Below are 18,771 nucleotides of genomic sequence, written 5' to 3'. Positions count from 1 at the left end.
AAACAGGCCGTCTAAGTGTCAAATGTGAAGAAGCATAGCATAATAGTTAAAAGATGTGCTGGTGACTGACCAAACAATCATGGCATGCCACTTTCTTGAGCTTCATCACGTTGTCATTTCACTTTCCCATACTGGAACAAAATCAGCAACACAGTTCTTATGCTGCTCCTGTATGGAAGCAAGTGTACCCCGATTTTATTGCAAGACATTTACTAATTGGAAGCTGTCAGGTGGGAAAGGTCTGCATGGCAGGCATGTAATTAGTCCTCTTTCCGGTGATCCACACCAACATTTGTAGCATAGGTCTTGTTTAATTTGCTTGCACTATCACTGAAAGGATATTTTTGTTTTGCGGATAGAAACCCTTACACATTTTCTTCATAGTCAGGGCAAGGCTTGCTATGTCTAAAACTAATAATATGCATAGTAGACCGATGCTAATACTACAACGTTACCACTGCAAAATGTGCCACAATTGGTGGCTTGGTCCAAGGTAGTTTAATTGACCTGGAAAATACCACTCTGGAACCTTAGAAATGTAGAAAAGAAAAGCAATGGCTGCAATCTAGTACATTAAGATCACATGGAGAGCAAATTCCTTGACAACTGAAGCCTCAAATTCTCCATTGAACCAGATCCAATGTATTATAGGAATTACTCCATGTCCAGACATAGATCAGAAGATAACAGTGTGCAGTCTGTGTCATGGCTGGGAGAAGTATCTGGGAGGAATCTGAGCGAAGAACATTGCAAAGATCATAGCAAGTACTGTGATCAAGTATATCTGATGCCAGTAACTATTACAGTAAAATTCATAGAACACTCTTGATACATAGCAGCCCAGGATACCAATTGAAATTCCTGCATAATCCAATGCCATCCATTGAAGGTTCATCTTTTCTGAACGATGACAGCAGAACAGATGGTATCCGGGTGATCACAGCATACACACCTGGAAACAGAACAGACTGATGGAGCAGATGACAAAATCCCTCCTAGAGGCACTTGCTAATGGTAACACAAACGTAATGTTATAAGGTTAAAGTAGTACCCTCTTAGCCTCTCCCAATGGTAGCAACAGATTATAGTACCACCAATGTGCATGGTCTGAAAGTGCCCAAACCCTATCTACAAATACCTGGCCTAAACCTACATCACCATAGAGAAATAACCCTTATCATTTTCCACTAGATTGCCACATCACCGCAATCTGACAGATCCGCAAGACAACCTCAAGCAGACAGCCCACTTACACTGAGATCAATAGCAAAATCACAACCTCTGTCAGACATTAAACATCTACCAGACTTCAGAGGCAGTGACCCCTACACATGCGCATCTTGAACTAAGTTACATGACAGATTTTAGCCACTGACTCACATGACACTTTGGCTAGTATCGTAAGAACTACTCTAAAACTTTGATGGGTTACACGTCCGATACCTCAATAGCAAATAACTATCCATAACAATAGATGCTACTTCACTTGTAGCATCTTACACAGTCAGCTTGTTCCACCAATATTACTTTCGGCATGAGCTACAAATTCCCCTGATCACCACATTCTCAAATAACAAATTGGGGGGTGAGGGGGAAAGGGATCACATTGGAGATTTTGGCAGTGTTTGCTTTTTGAGTATATTCATGCATCTTCTATTACTTTCTAAGAATTATCTTGTTGAATATTTTGCTACTGTATCTACAGTTGTTGTAAGCATACAAGATGGAGTTTGAATCAGAACACATCACAATAAACAAGTGTTTACCCATAGAAAGAATAAAAGACTGCTATTCAAGCTCTCAAGCCAGATACAGCCCTACTGTGCTGTTCTTGAAATTCCCAGCCATGCTATCAATACACTTACATCTCAGGACACTACACAAAATTAATGTTTAACCATGGCACATGAACCCTCATTCACTAAAAGTAATCTCATTAAACACCAAGGGGCAGATTTACAAGCCCCTTGGCCACTTTTTCGTAACTTTTCCCATGTTAAAAGTGACACAAAAGTGGCGCAAGGGGCTTGTAAATCTGCCCTCAAGAACCTAAACCACCAAATCAAGAGAAAAAAAAAATCGACACTATATTTGTAAACTAAACAGTGATATCATACTCCTACAGTAATGAAAATGTAACCAGGAATTAGCTGTTTCTTATAGACACAATGGATATGCAGATGTGGCTTGCTCCCTCCATAGGGAAAAAGAACGGGTGATAACCTTGATCTCTCACACATCTAAAATCAATATGCTCTCATCCAGTGTGGACACAGTAGGGAAATGGATCATATCCAAATTATCGAAAAATAGGGTACATTTTTATGTAGCCAATGATTAAGCACCGAATGCAGATGACCAAGAATTCTGGACCACACTCACATAAAGCTTTCTACCCATTCCGAGTTAGTCACTCCTCACATTTGCTGGGTACCTTAACCTCCCTCTAGACCCATCATTGATAGGGACTCAGCGTGCACATACCATCACTCGAAATCACACAAACTCCTAAAAATACTCTGCGACAAGCTTATCCTAAAACATGCATGGAGGGTCCAGCATCTTACAAAAAGAGACTATACATGTTTTTCATCACCACACTCAAAGTACTCTCATATTGACAATATTCTGGTCTCAGGTGACCACTCCTACAACATTGACCAAACAGCAATCGATCTGAGACTGGTCGCTCATCACTCATGCATAACCCTAATGCTATTGGGTTTCGAAACTAGAAAAAATAACTCCTTCAGGGGGTTAAATGACAAAACCCTATTGTCCCACAAGCATACTGGCCAAATAAGAACTGTGATTAGAAATTTCCTCACTGACCATGCCGAACATGACTGCTTCCCTGTAACTAGATGGGAAGCTCTAAAATCCATATTTAGAAGCACACTGATACAAATAAGGTCAACAATGAACAAACGGGCTAACTGAAAACTCCTAGCCCTAGAAAAAGTGATAACAAATTTGAATATCTCCACATACGCTCCAATAACTAGTCTTATCTTGCATCCCTAACTAAAAAAAGTGTGAATATAGTTAAAATATAAATAAGCCAGCAGGGACTTGGATAAACAAACAAAAGAGCATAAGACTATGTGATGGAAACAGGGCAGGAAAGATACTGGCATCCTATCTAAAATATAAACAACAGAAGAATTGTATCATAGCTATCAAAGACAAAAATAACAATATACCAACAAACCCAGAAAAGATTTCAGGGGTGCCGATACCATTTCACTTCAGACCATCCCTCAGTAAGCAAAATCAAGAGCAATTTGGTGCACACTAGACAATTTTGTGGCTAACACGAAACCCCTGTGAACGACACCCCCTACTTCTTTACTCCATGCATTAGGGAGCTAATAATAGTCTTGTTTGTGGTAAAAGAAACACACACTACGTCCGACAGTACTCCAGAATTCTAGACACTAACCTGACTGGTGCAAGCTATGGTCATGAAGTAGCACAGATCTTTTAACAGGAAATAGTTTTACGTTGAGTATCCCTAATGTGGTCACTTTTATTATTATTACTGCCATGATTTATTTTTGTTCGTTTATGTAATGATTGCTTACTATTGTTTTCATATTATTGACATGCAATGGACTTATATATATGTAACTATTCCTGATCCCATGGATTGATTTACCAATACAAAAGACTGAGGGGTATATTCACAAGAACGTGTGTTAAACATCAGCAGAGTTAGCTAAGGCAACATTTCACATCACAGCCTATCGCTGGAAAATATTCCTGTGTTAATGTACAATTCACAACACAGCGCTAGCATGCGGTAGTCCACTGATAAAGCGGACAATGTCCGCGATACAACGTCCTCGCTAGAGATACAAAACACAAACCTCAACACGTGAAAAGGTGCGATGTGCACTAACGCGATAATTAAACAGTGAGATCCAGCGAGAGGTCTCTGAAACACCTCTATAGAGCCCAGACTGCGCGATGAAAGGGAAACAGGCTTTATCTCCATCACAACGGGCTCGGCGGTGCTTTGTGAAAACAAGCCCAAAATGCAAACGGTTTAAAGACGTTTATCTGGCACGTGGGATGCGGGCTGCAGTAGGGAAACATTGCCACGGCAAGCCTTGTAGCCCAAATGACTGGGGTGTGCGAGAGGTGCTAATACCGTTCCCCGTCCGCTTTCTATAAATAACCCACGGTCTCTGAGCTTGAGCAAAGTGTGCAGAATGGCTGCTGCATTTACAAACTCGAAATAATTAAGAATTTAACAACTGTAATTTTTGAAGTACAGGAGCTGCAAAATCTTCAAATGATTCATTATTCAGTTGTGCTCTGACGCAGCGTCTTGTGTGGCAAGGTGTACGTGCCTTTACACTAACATCCTAACGTTGCATTGCAAGGATGATAAAAAGCCAACAATAGTTATTCCCATCCTGTAATGAGAAATAATCCTGCGGGTTCGGGATTTCGCGTGTGGTCTCCAATATTCAATTTTTAGACCATTGTCCTGCTCATAGATTTGTTTCATATTACATTGCACAAAAGCAGTTTTCCCCTGTGGGTCTTCAGGTTTGGCTCGTGGCTGTGTTCCCTTTCATGCTGCAGGTAGTCGTCCTGCTTAACACCAGCAAAAGGCAGGTGTAAAATCCCTGGTGCTACCACGGGTTATCCCCTGTTTTTGCCCCGCAGATCTGGCTGTTCGTTGTGACTGTGGTGTTGTGGTTTTCTTTTCTCGTGTGTTTTTGCACGGGAACGCCTACTCTGCATCTCATTAGTGTTAGTTGGTGGTGTCCTCCATGGAGATAAATTTGGGGGCAGTTTTCGCGGGAATACTGGTGTTGTCTGCAGTTTGCACCAGCTTGTGAATGGGGTGTTAATTCTGTCTCCACTTTTGATGCGTTAAAGTGGGGATAATTTGTAGATAAATCCTTGTGAAAATGCCCCTATGAGTTAATTATATAGGACAGACATAACAATCAGTAATTCATTTTTCCATCCCGTCTACGCATATGTAGTGATGTATTATCTTCTTTATGTATTTTTTTTTTCCTTCTCTCTTGCTCTTTTATTATAAAATCTAATAAAGGTTTTTGAAATCAAAAGTGAAACATTGACTCAACATCCAATCACCACTCCCTCTAAACAAATCAGTCCATTCCGTTAGGATCTAACAGCCCCCTCCAAAACTTGTATTATTAAATAACAAACTTTTCTGGGCCTACTGGACCCAGAGAAGGACTACTACTAGCCCTGATTTGCTCTTCTGCTCCAATATTCTTTTACAAGTTCAGATCTATTGATTTCATGGCCACCCTGCCCACACTTGGACCAGGGCTGCTGGCCTCCCTTGTTCCCTCAATTCATTACCTTCCATTTTCCAACTTCCCAAACGTATATCACAAGCACTTTCTTCCAATAAGTGTTTCCTGTGACAAGATATTATTGCATTGCTATCTACCCACTCATGCCTGCGTCCAGGAACAGTTCCCCGGAACCATTTCTTGGAAGATGATGGGCTTTTCACACTGAACGCGGCAATCAAATTCCCTCTGCACGAGATTGGCATCTCATGCGATGGCTCTGGAGCCGCCGCATCACCGCCCCTCACCAAATCCCAGACATTAAGAGGGATGTCATATTCCACATCCCAAGTATTAGAAGGGAAGGCACATCCCATCCTCCTGGGTACCGCCTTGGCGATTTCCCACACTGCTGAAGGTTTCAACCGTCTAAAGAATTTAGAATAAAAACCTGCCAAATTGATTCATGTATTTTTACGAGTAGGATTTTGCTACAGTATGTACATGACTGAAGACACAGCTTAGGAAATGTATTATTTCCTATCTAATTTAAAACACTATGGGGCAGATTTATGTTAACTGGCGCATCCCTGCATATCAGCAGGGATGCGCCAATTATTATGCGCCACAGCTGCACCACCATGGATGCGACGCATTTATAATGCGGCGCACCATGGGGCAAAAACGGCACAGATGCGTGACGCATCTGTGCCGTAAAAGTGGCGCATTGCTGGAGTTGCGTCGCAAGCGCGACGCAGCTCCAGCAATGTTCTGGGGGGCCCTATCTGTACAATGCGGCGTCAATCCTTACGCCTGCTTCAAGCAGGCGCAGGGTTTTGACGCAGCATGGGCCTAAAAGTGACTGAGTTAAATCTTGTAGATTTCACTCAGCCACTTTTAGGAGGCGTTCCTGCGCCGGAACGCCCCCACCTGCCCTGGAACGCCTACATGTGGCGCAGGGCTTTACAACGTGACGCATCTCCCAGATGCGTCACGTTGTAAATACCCCGCACCATGGCGCAGGATTTGCGCCGCTGCTGCGTCACAAAAGTGACGCAACGGCGGCGCAAAAGTGGCGCAAGTGCAATATAAATCTGCCCCGGTATGTCTATCCTTTTCTGAGAGTTTCCTTTTAAAAATCTTCGAAGTTATAGTAAATAAATAGTGGAAATCAGGAGACCGCATGACAGGTGGCATTGCAAACAAATGTATTCGTCCGAGAAACTCCAATCTTTCTATCATAATGTTAATGATATGCATGTGTTTCTTGAACACAACACGTATATTTCCCTCACCTGCTTTTTCAGATGTCCTGCACTTTTGTGTTCTCACTCCGCATATAAATGGTTGAATTCTGGATAAGCCTACCTATTTTTGGCGGGAGTATTGATTTCTAACTCCAGCCTCAGCTGACCTTTTTAAAATTCTGATCTGTACAACATTTCGAAATGTTTTGGTCAGGTATGATTTACTCGGTAGCACTTCCCAACCTATTCGCGAATATAATTACATCGTTTAAAGAAGACAATCATCTATACTGTGTCCCAGAGATTAACCAGGTGCCAATGTTTTGGAAAGAGTAGTACATATTAATATCACATCTTTGAAATACAAGTTAAAAAAACATCTTTCTGGCTTTTACTTCAGAGAGCAGTAGCATAAAAGTGCCGCCGCATTTAACTGGTGAACAAACCTTGATAGCACGAACTCGTTATTTAGACAAACCACATATTTTATTTTTATAAAAGCAGACAAATCACTGATTACAATTCCTTAAAAAAGTCCACGGTCACGTAAATGCACAACTGTAAAATGAGTTGTGCACCATGTGCAAGCAAAAATTGTTCATAGCATTATTGGTGCAGAACACCTTGGGTCCAGAGACGTTTTAAGGCATGGGCAAAGTGGGCTCTGGCCCAGGGCCCCAGCCTTGCAAGGGGCCCCCTGATAAAGCCAGCTATGTTCTGCAGAGTCTTGCCCTGATGACCTTGAATGATTTTTTAAACAGATTATTGTAAAGAGCGTTTTTGTATCAATTATTTTTAATGTGTGAGTCTATTACAGACATTTTGCAGACAAAATATGTTTGTTTCATGCAACATCAATATAAAAAGTTTCTTTTAGATGAATACAGGACCTCACATATGAGAAATGGGAGGGTGCAACAGAGATTGCATGCAGTAATATCAATGAGCTGTTGCTGTGTTACAATAGTGAAAACATTCATCACTAGCCCTGAATGTCAGATGTACACACATTTAGAATTTGACCAAAGAGGGCATGATACAGCTGAAACTGGATCATAAAATCAAAGCTATTCGAACAGGGGCCCCAAAATACATTTGGCCCAGGGCCCCCAAAATCCTTAAAACGTCCCTGCTTGGGTCATATCATAAACAGCTGTGCTGGCACAATGCAGAACAGAGTACACGTTGTAATGTGTTTGCACTGCAAAAAGCACATCCATTTAACGCAGAATGACTCTGAGTTAGAGCATGATATTCAGATGACACTTATGCAAGAGTAGAGAACTGTTTCTGAGAGTTACTGAGTAGAGAGGTTAAGGGGCAGCCCACTTCATTGGCTCCTTCATCAGGGCTGTCCCACATTATCACACCTATTTAACCTCTCCTGCAAGGGCATTTCAGACTAGGAAGTGGCCTTGGAATCAGGCCCCTACCTGCTTCTTCTCATCCCACTATCTTCTTGGTGCCTTCAATGGGATAGTCCTCTACTGGCTCTGGTTGGATTCTGCGTTACACTCTGTTGGTGGATTACAGGCACGTTTAATACCTAGGTTGCATGTTGTTCCAATGTGGTGACTTTACAGTGCCTGCCATGAGTGGGATGGATTTCATATAGCACCTCCTGGCAGTTTGACAGTGCCCTCAATGGGCAGGTTCATTGTGGTTCTTGGTTTGTCTTCATATACTAGCTACTGGTTTTTCAAAAGTGCCTCCAATGGGTAGATCCTCTCCCTTTCATGATCTCTCATATAAAACCCGCTGGTGGTTTAGCGGTGTCTTTGTACTTTTTGAGGAGCATCGAATAATTGCCTCCTGGTGCCTTAACAGTGCCTCCAATGGGCACTTCACTGTGACCTCCATGTAGTCCTGCCTTGTTAGCTTAATAAGTCCAATATAGCAATCACTTTGGTGGCCTGGCAGTTTTTTCAATAAGGTGTTCTTCAGTCTCTTCTGGGAGAGTGGCTTATCTGGTGTTTTACCATTGCCTCCAAAGATATATTCCTCTGTCGGTCCTAGGTTTATTTAATATAATGCCCATTGTGGTTTAACAGTGCTTCCAATAAGCTGTCCCTCTCTTCCTTCTGTGTATATTGCACTCCCATTTTGTCTTACCAGTGCCTCCAACCATCTATTCCTCTGTTGATTGTAATTGGGCTCCCCAAAGCATTTCCTTGGTGCTTTTTCAGTGCTTTATAAATGTCCTGGCACATTGTCCCACCCAGGTCGACCTAATGCAACATTCAACTAATGGTCTATCAGTCTCTCTAATGGTTTTTTTTATGTTACTCATTGGACTGGATATATCCTAGTACATTCAATATATACGCATCAAGAGCAAGTTCAACATTTGATACTGCAATTCCAAAATTAGTAAATATCAGTGTTTGTGGCTGACTATGTTCTCCACTCTATGATTACGGACAGTGACGTTCAGTGAACCGTGCTACCATCACATCATTAAAAATCCAGGTACATCACACACCATACCCATTCGAGAGCAAGCTAGAAACAATGCTCATGCACTTCTGGAGTCACCCAGAGTGCTTCACAGCCTCAGAAGTCTCATGAAGTGCCATAAAAATAATGGAATCAGTGCATTAGGAAAAGTGCTTTAGGTATTGGAAGGGGTTTAGAAAGAGCTAAATAAATAAAAATCAATTTAACTAGAATGCATTGGTGACGGCCAAGCCACTAGTGTTGTAGGAATCTCTCTCGACTTGCACAATTGTTTGTCAGTAAATATGTAATATGCTACATGGGGGATCTCAATGCATGGGAACTGCCATACTGCCTTGCAGGCTCATGATGGAGCGGGTAGTACAACATTTTGTATACCTCCCCCATTCTGCATGAAAATACTAATTGAGTAATATATTAATTATAATATTATTAAATGAGTTGGCATGTATATTAAACCAACATTACTAATAACCAAATTACACGTGGGATTGCATATTGCATGGCTAAATAACCTTTTTGACTAAAATCCGTACGCATACTAACAGTAGTATATGAAGTAAATAGAATACTGCATGATATATGTTGCTTTTGTAATGTCTTGTAATGTTGCTTGAGAAGAGGACCAAAAGGGTGAATATAATTGCTTTAAATGTTGCTATACAATAGATAAATACTAGCACATAGAGAGATCAGTAAGGGGTTAACATTAGATTTATTATTTCTATGCATTAATGACTCTTTTATGTTTGTTTGCTTAAGTTGGCGTTTGGGCCTAAAAACAAGATGGGCGCTGACGCTACACGACGAAGTGGCCGCTGTCCCATGAGGCGCGGAGTGAACTGCGCAGAAGTGACAAAAGTCTTCCAGACCCCGTCGTGAACTGTGCTCACCATGTACCAAAGCAAGGACACAGTGGGAAAACGGCCAAGACTGAAAACAATTGACTTTCACTATGAAGTTGATGACCTCACCCCTCGAACTGTACTAAGATCCCAAACCCAAGCATCGGACAATCTCAACCAGCCAATCATGACTGCACTAAATGATAAAATGTATCATATTCGTTTAGATTTTATTATAAAAGTGCATGGTAGAATAGAGAGGGTTACCCGTTACCCAACATCGACTACTATTTCATCGACTACGCTACTTATGACGCTACTTAGGCGACTGCTGCGTTTTCCTGAATCCTAGAGGGTCCGGATGCTGCCCGATTATTCAATGACTGCAAATTTTCCTTAGATCTACGGGCAATGATAGATGCTTGCACGTCTCTGGTCCTTTACCGATCTTTGGGACTGTAGCGTGCTGAGCAAAGAACTTTGAACTTTGCTTAGCTTTCGGACGACTGATTGCAAATATGAGCCAATTAATTAGAGGACTCTGAATAGCCAGATTAGGTAAATATGATGTTCTGCGATATACTTAAAATTTGATATAAACTTTCCAAATGTGAACTTAACTCATCAAGAAATGTAGATAAACAGATGTTGATTAACAAGAAATGAGTTTGTGGTTTATTAAGATAGGTAAGATCTAAATCTTCAATGTGTTTTAGCTGCTTCTAAATCACCATCAACCAATCCAACTAAATGGTCCATTGACCATGTGGGAGTAGTGCCTTGATGTTTAGGATTGAGATCTGTAGGTGGAAGGGGTGTTAATGTACATTTTGGAAAATAACTTTTCTTTCCCTATAGGTTATAAGGTGTTCCCCTCACATGTCGAGCGCTTGAACCGCTCATCCCTCCTGCTGCGTGCAGACCGGTAAATGGTTAGTGTGAGTGTTGGTGTTATGGGCCCCACCAATGACTGCATGCGTGAATAAGTTAGTGTGACATTGGGTCTGATGCAGGGAGGATACCGGTACGGGTTTGCTTTCCCGGTTAACAGGGTTTTTGCGCTCCATCACTCATGGTTGTGTTACCTCCATGTGCTTGCTCATCAGTGAATGTGAAAAACAGTAACACAATTCATAGATCATATTTCATCCTTGTGTCTGCTGACCCAGAGGGCCTTATTCACACACGGTAAACATAGAAATTTGGTGTTAGTTTACAAAGTTTTTGCTATTCACAAACTATGAGAGTAGTTTTACGTGTTTTATCTTTATGACTGCAAATACTGTTTGTTGTAACTTGTCTTGGTTACTGTGCATCCCCCCAATGATCCAAGTCCCTGCTGCTCAGCCAGCATGTGAGGTCATTAGAATGTTGTATATGTTTGTGCTCGGATGAGTGTCAGTTGATGGAATGGGCTGAGCAGGAAGGTTGCTGCTCTCGGTGGAGCGTTCCTGTGACTTGTAACTAAGCTTAATTCATGAGCATTGTTAATTCATATGACTTGGCTACACGCCATCTTTCAATCATTGATTTTAACATTGGCGACAAACCGAAAAATCCAAGCATGAAGGGAAGTCTAATACAGGAACAGAAGAGATTAAGAGAAACTAAGAAGTAACTAGAAGAACTTCACAAGAAACGAAAAAGATTACCGAGGAATATAGATTGAATCTTGTAAGGAAAAAGTGCACCTGATAGTCTCACTAGTGTCCATTTACACCAGGGAGCCTGCAGTCCAGGGCATTTGAACAGGTCAGCAGAAAGTGTGCAGCAGATTCGGAGGGCTGCCTAATTTACATTGAGGAGAAACACTGGTGAGGAGTGAACCGGTAAGGCAATGTGCATTTCAACTGCGTGGAGCCTGTACCTGCACTTAGCGCTGAAGATGGGACACTTGGATAGCCACAGCTGGGATTAACTTTTAATGCCTGAAGTAGCCTTCACCTCAGTTGAAATGGTGAGAGGAGCATGAGTTATTGGATGTAATTGAATCTACCCACTGGCACGGCAGGAACAGGTGCTCTTAGACCATATTGAGAGCAGACTGCAGTTGCCTAGGAGGTGTGCATTGGTGGCATTTGTAACAATTTTCTGAATTAAACTGGGGAAGAGTAATTGGCAAAGGTAACATTCATTTTTAGGGTGTAGTTACCTTGGACTGTGTGATGGACTGCCTAGGCGATCCGGCATGCTTTGGAAATGCAAATTATGATGAGTTGCCTGCTTTGCCTTTTGTGGCTCGAGAGGAGTGGGCTTGCTGGGAGGCAGTGTGAACTGGTGTGGTCACGAGAAGAGGGAGCCAGTACACTGAGTAGGAGAGTCTTTTGAACTGCTTGTTGCTGTGGAGCCACAAGTGAAAGGCACCAGGAGTCGTTCTCTGGCATTCTTTATTTCCCATAGAGAGTGCATGCGGGAACATGCGCAACTGAGTACTATGAAGCAGTGATATCACAAGCATAGCGTAATTTGGATGTATTTCACCAGGAAGGAAGCCAGAAGCTAGAATGCTGACTGTCAGTGGTGTAGAGTCAGCTTATGTACGGCGCGCATTTGTTCTCAGAGATTATCAGCAAAAGGAGTGTTAGAAATGGAGGTCTCTAGTTGGCAGAGGTATGTACTTTTGTCCAAATAGGGACCATTGCTTCCAGTCAGGGTAAGGGGCATGCAAACCTAAAATACCCCTTCACCCCCTTGGTAGCTTGGCATGAGCAGACAGGCTCATCTCAGAGACAGTGTGTAAACCATTTGTAAACCCATACAGTTATACAGTGAAAATACTACAAATGGACACCACACAAGTTTAGAAAAATAAGTGATCTTTATCTAAACCAAAACAATACCAAACAACAACAATCCACAATGCAGTATTAAAAATAAGACTTTCAGATGGTAGAGATAGTCCAGTTCAAAGCAAATTGCAGATGCAACACTTTTCTCACAAAGTACCTGGGATGTGTCACACAAACAACAAAACGGGCCGCAGGGAAGGTGATGCGTTGATTCCTTACACCCAGGGAAGGTGATGTATCTGTTACTTGCTTCGGGGGAGGTGATGCGTCAGTTCCTTACTGCAGCGCAGGGGAGGTGATGCGTTGGTTCCTTACTGAAGAGCAGGTGATGCGTTGGTTTCTTACTGTGTGGGGAGGTGATACGTCGGTTTCTTACTGCTTCCCCCAACAATGTAACAGACTTGGCGCCTAGATGCAATGCAATGATCCGGTGACGATGCGTGAAGTCTTGCAACCGCACAGCAGGACTTGCGTCAGACTCGGTGCGATGATCCCGGACTTCAGAGATCGGTGCACTCGATGCAGCATACGGCGATTTCTCGAGACACGGCAGGCACTGCAACGGTTTCTTCAGTGATGCATCAGAAACAGGTGGGGATGCATCTCACTTCTTTGATGTTGCATTGCTTTACCAGCTACGAGAGGCAAACAGTCTCTAGAGGCCCAGAACAGCAGCAGGCACCTCTCTGCAGCCTTGATTTCCCAGCAAGGAAATTCAGGGGAGCTGGTGGTGACGTCTTTGTGTCCCTGGGACTTCAGAACAGGAGGCAAACTCAGTTTCAAGCAGGTGACAAAGGAAACCGCAAAGTCCACTGCAGGCCAACCCCAGGCAGCAAACAGCACAGGGGCAGTATACCTCCTCAGCTTTTCCGGCTCTTCCCCTTGGCAAAGGTTCCTCTTGATTCCCAGAAGTGATCTAAAAGTCTGGGATCTGGGCCCCTCTTTTTATACACCAAAATCCTTTGTTCTCTGAAGGCAGAGAGTGTCTGTACCCAGCCAAAACTAGTTCTGTCCTCACTGGTGCAGCTTCCTGGAAGGAGGTGGAGACAGCATTGTTGAAGGCAGACCAGGCCCCTTCAGGTGAAAGGAAATCTCCTCCCCCTACTCTAAATGCAGCTCAGGTCTATTCAGCCTAGCCCTGGCTCATCAGACTTCTGGCGACACTGCCCCTCTCCGGCCCCTGTCATCCAAAAGCCAGACATGCAATACACAAACCTAGCAGAGGCACACTGGATGGTTAGGCAAGAAAATACCAACTATTTAAAAGTGTTATTTTCAAACACAGAATGTAAAAATCAACCTTACTAAAAGATGCATTTTAACATACTGAGTTCAGTCATGCTAAACTTTATTTTTCTACCTTGTTCCGAGGGCCAGTTATGTTTATAGGATGTTATAAAAAAAAAACTCCATTCTGTCCTATGGGAACAGGTAGCCTTGCAATAGTGAAAAACGAAATTGGCAGTATAACACTATCAGGACATACCACACACATCAGGGCATGTTTTACCTTTCACATACAATGCATCCTGCCCACAGGGGTCCCATGGGCCTACCTTAGGGGTGACTAATATGCAGAAAATGGAAGGTTTAGAGACTGACAAGTGTGTGCACTTACCAAGTCGACATGGCAGTCCAGACCTCACACATGCTCTGCAATGGCAGGCCAGAGTTACATTTTACAGGCAGCTGCTGTGGGTCGCACAATCAGTGCTGCAGCATTTGATTAACAGGACCTGGGCACACACAGTGCACTATACTAGGGTATGACAAGTAAATCAAATATGCCAATCATGGAATCCCTAATAGAAAACAACAATTTACACAGGGAACACTTGCACTTTGGCACTGAACAGCAGTGGCAAAGTGCCAAAAGCATCTAGACCAGCAAAACGGAGTCCAGCACATAGCAAAAACACAGGAGGCAAAGGCAAATATGCAGGGGAGACCCACGCCATTGGTGCCAGGTCTAACAAGGAGGATTTGCAAAAGCGCTGATGCACAGAGCTCATGGTAGGATTTTCAAGGTGTGTAATGAAAGCAGCGAGCAGAGGAACTGCACAGTTTAAGAGAGAGGTGTAATTTTTTGTGTACTAAGAAGAGTTTCGGGTGAGAGGTCACTCACCGTTGATCTGAAGTTTTATTCCTATTTTGTTGTCTGTGTTTTTTTTAATTATTTGATATCATGATGAATTATTTTTCCAGTCCTGTTGACTGTGTTGAGGAGGGGGGGGGGGGGGTGAATTGAGAAACAGGTTAGTCCTGAAGTTTCACTGTGATTTGTTGAGTGATATGTTGGTCCCGAGTAAGGGTTGCCTGATACGCATGTTGAAATTCCAGTGTCTGGCAATGGGTAAGAGTTGGAAGATAACCTTGCAAGTATGCTCTGTGTGCGTGGCAATGTGGGTTGAAGACTGTGGTAAATTTAATTACCTAGACTTAATTTATGCGGTAAAATTCAATAAGAATAACTCAGTAAAAATAAGAGGAAGAATCCGTGGTATTTGAGGTTTTAAAATGGGTTTATTCCTTACAAAGGAATTGGTTCGAACCAGGCAATCGGGTTCCGTCACCACTAAGGTTCGGGAAGGGATAGAGCAATACTTTATTGACAGGTTATCATATATATAGTAAATGCATTACAGTGAAGACATATGCAGAAGGCGTGGCAGCTGAGAAGAGAGATAAGAATACACATACGTAATGAATAAAGGCGTTACAATAGGCGTGCATGAGGGCATGTACTAGAAACGTCATTATGATGATGACACAAGTGGGTGGATCCATAAGAGAATCCTGCAAAGTCAGCAGAAATACTTGCCAATATGCGCGCACAGTAGCATGACGTGTGATTGACGTGTAACTGGAGGGTGAAGGGGACTTGACATTTAGCCCTACATGAGGAGACAGAAGTCTGGGATGTCAGAACAACCTAATCCCAAATCGTATCTAATATCTTGTGTTTAAGGAACTGTATTATCTGGAAGGAAAGGTCTCTCAGGCAGAGGCTATCCTATACTAACTACTAGTGCGTGTATAAGCGTCTACGTGTCTACATGGGATGCGAGGGGGCATGGGCCTACCATGGCAACAGAAGCCATGAATTACTTGCACGGAGACAGTAAGGCCGGGCCCTTTGCTCTGTAGCTGGAAGGATGTTTACCTAAACTACTAGACAGGAATGCATTTCTCGAGGAGCAGAGCAGATAACTTGAAGGCTGAATACAGTCTTGGCAGGCAACAGGCCGGGCCAGGCACCGTTAGCCACGCAGGAAGTAAGACAAAGGTCATGGATACAGATACAGGTCCAGGCTGGAGCATTCAGAGGCAGAAGCAGGAAAAGCTCGATGGCAGAATTCAGGGCCTACCTTGCCAGAGCTGGAAAACGTGAAAAGTATACCATATAAAGACGGTGGCAAGGCATACTTAGGAACGGAATATCCGACCCATTCATGGCGGATCTGAAAGAGGACATGTTGACGTTGGACACAATTGTATTTGCGTCTTCATAGCTTGAAGTGGAGGGAACATACATGTACTTGTAGCATGTACATGGAGCCGTTGGGGTCGAAGATAGGGGACATAATTGATCATAAAAATTCATATTTCCTCATTCCCTCCTTGTCCCCTACGGACCCTTCATGAGATATCGATCCTCAGGAATCCATCAATCTGTTCATGTAACATCATTTGCTCTTCTTTCTTCTTCCGGGATTTTGAACGAGAACTTGAACGTGGAATACATGATGTGGCACACAGGCCGCAAATCGCTGGTCCACATTGTAGACACAGGCAGCAACTGAATATTATGAGAAGGCCAATACCTAGGAAGGATAGGACTTTCCATCCCCAGGCTGACAACACGCTCCAGAACCAACCGGACCATGTCCAGGTGCCTGGATTCTGATGTATCTGGCTTGCAATCTTATGAAGACGGGTTATGGCTTTATATACGGATGGCGCGTTTTCTGGAATGAAAACACAACAACTTGATCCGATGACTCTACAGGCTCCGCCCCTATCGGCCAGGATGACGTCAAGGACAAGACGATTCTGGAGAACAACAATCCGCATCGCAGACTGCTCCTCTGTTAAGTTGCCTAGGGCAGAGGTAGGTTCATTCACTACTGCTTCAAGGGTTCTGGTTAATCTGCGTATCAGTTTACTATTAGAGACAACACCTATGTAGGGAAAGAGACCTTTATTGAAGTCTGTGTATTGTTCCCATGCTGTTTCAGTGTAGTCGACAATCGGGAGATCTCTCTGGGGTCTATTGTGTACTAGATGGGTGTCTCTATGATAATCAGGAGGGGCTAGGAAAACAGGTGGCAGAAGGAATGTAATGTAACAGGTACCATCCCAATCTAGAGGTAAGCGTATATATGCGGTATGACCACAAATGAAGTAGGAATGACGGGAAGCTCTAAATGTAGACTTGCCTTTATCACTGAATTCGATCACAGTAGTACATTTACTATGACCCAGATGTACTGAACCATTCTTTCTTACACATAATTCACCTTTGACTGGTAATACGGACATAGCAGGCAAGACTGATGCAGTTTCAGATTCGACATTTAGAATCATGAGGTTAAGTGTAAAGTTACCTAATCCATATACTTCATTTTCTAGGTCAGTTCCTGTCCTTTTGGGAAGTCCCTCCTTGTTAGGGTAACAGACTTTAAGCAAAACTAAGTTCAGGTTTCCCCATACCCAGTTGCTCTGGTAAACTACAGTATTTGAATCTAAAGAATTAATCAAACTAAACCATGCACCACAGGAACCATTATGCGTGAATGGATACGGAAAGAGAGGCAGAACTCCCTTGTATTTCTGATAGGGAGGGAGTCGGCCACATATCCAACAATTTGTAGCGTTGTTGGCCTGATGGGAGTGATGTAACATACTAATGAATGTGTTGTTGCGCAGCGCAAGTCTATAGGGCAACTCATGTGAGGGTAATTCGCTAAAAGAATGTTCGGCAGTAACATTGTAAGCAGAATGAGCACGCTTGAAAATAGGATAGTATATGTGCAACAGTATACTTGCAGCAATAATCAGAAGATTTAGAAAAAACATAATCAACAATGTCACTATACAGTGACTATGAAGTAATTTACAATATGCACGTTTCTTGAGCTGTTTCTGTCTATCTCTCTCTCGATTTCGGTCTAGAGGATACATGTCAGAGACTAATTCAACCGATTCACCTAGGAGAGGACTTAAACAATCAAATTGTCTGACTTGCTAGACCTTAGTTTCAGTTTATAGTTTTGGGCAGCAGTGTTCTCGACCAGGGGGAGTTTTGAATCAGTCTGTGGAGGGGGGCAGGGCTGAGAGTCCAAATCAGAAGGTAGTCCATGAACTTTCTTGATATGGCTCGAGTGTAGCCAACCCTTGCGACCCTCGACCTTCACTGCTGTCCTCGTGGTCAGGAGTACTAGTTTCGGCGTTCGCCAGCGAGGCTCCAGCGGGCTCCTCCTGTCGAAATTTCTTATAAAAACAAAATCTCCGGGAACCACTTCATGGGGCTTCACCTCGGTGTTGTCGGGAAAGGCTGCAGCTACCTGTGAACGGCAAGATTGTAGTGCAGACATCAAGGAAGCAAGGTAATCTGTCAGCATATTACAATCAACATCAGTGATTTTACGAGGTATGGGCGTCCCCCACATATTTGGTGGCCTACCGAAGACCACCTCGTACGGGGATAGCCCTGTTCGAGAATGTGCTATCATTCTCATGTAAAATAGTGCAACTGGTAAGGCTACTATCCAGTCAACGCCTTTCTCTCTACAGATTTTAGAAAGTCGAATTTTCAGAGTCTGATTATGACGTTCCACGAGACCTGCTGCCTCGGGATGCCGGACACAGTGGAATTTCCATTGATAGCCTAACAGGAGTGAAATGTGTTTCATTAGCTCGGATGAGAACGGTTGGCCATTATCTGAGTACACGATACGGGGCAAACCATACCGTGGGAAGAATTCACGAACCAGCTGCTTGGCAGTGGTCGGGGCAGTGTAATCTGAGACTGGATATGCTTCTGTCCAACGGGAAAGAGCGCATACAACTACGAGGACATATTTGAATCCCCGAAATCGTTCCATCTGGATATAATCCATATGGAGGACTTCAAAAGGGTGAT

The 18,771-nt window shown here is 43.1% G+C and overlaps 1 pseudogene; it reads right to left on the bottom strand.

Annotated features, from left to right (window-relative positions):
- Positions 1-365: 365 nt before the first annotated feature.
- On the bottom strand, positions 366-1,030 carry LOC146862288 (progestin and adipoQ receptor family member 3 pseudogene; annotated as a pseudogene).
- Between the last annotated feature and the right edge of the window lie 17,741 nt (positions 1,031-18,771).

The sequence above is a fragment of the Triturus cristatus genome, chromosome 2_2 (assembly GCF_964204655.1).
Source record: "Triturus cristatus chromosome 2_2, aTriCri1.1, whole genome shotgun sequence".
Classification (NCBI taxonomy): Eukaryota; Metazoa; Chordata; class Amphibia; order Caudata; family Salamandridae; genus Triturus; species Triturus cristatus.
Note: the sequence above shows the minus strand (reverse complement) of the source record. Positions and strands in the feature narration are given on the sequence as shown.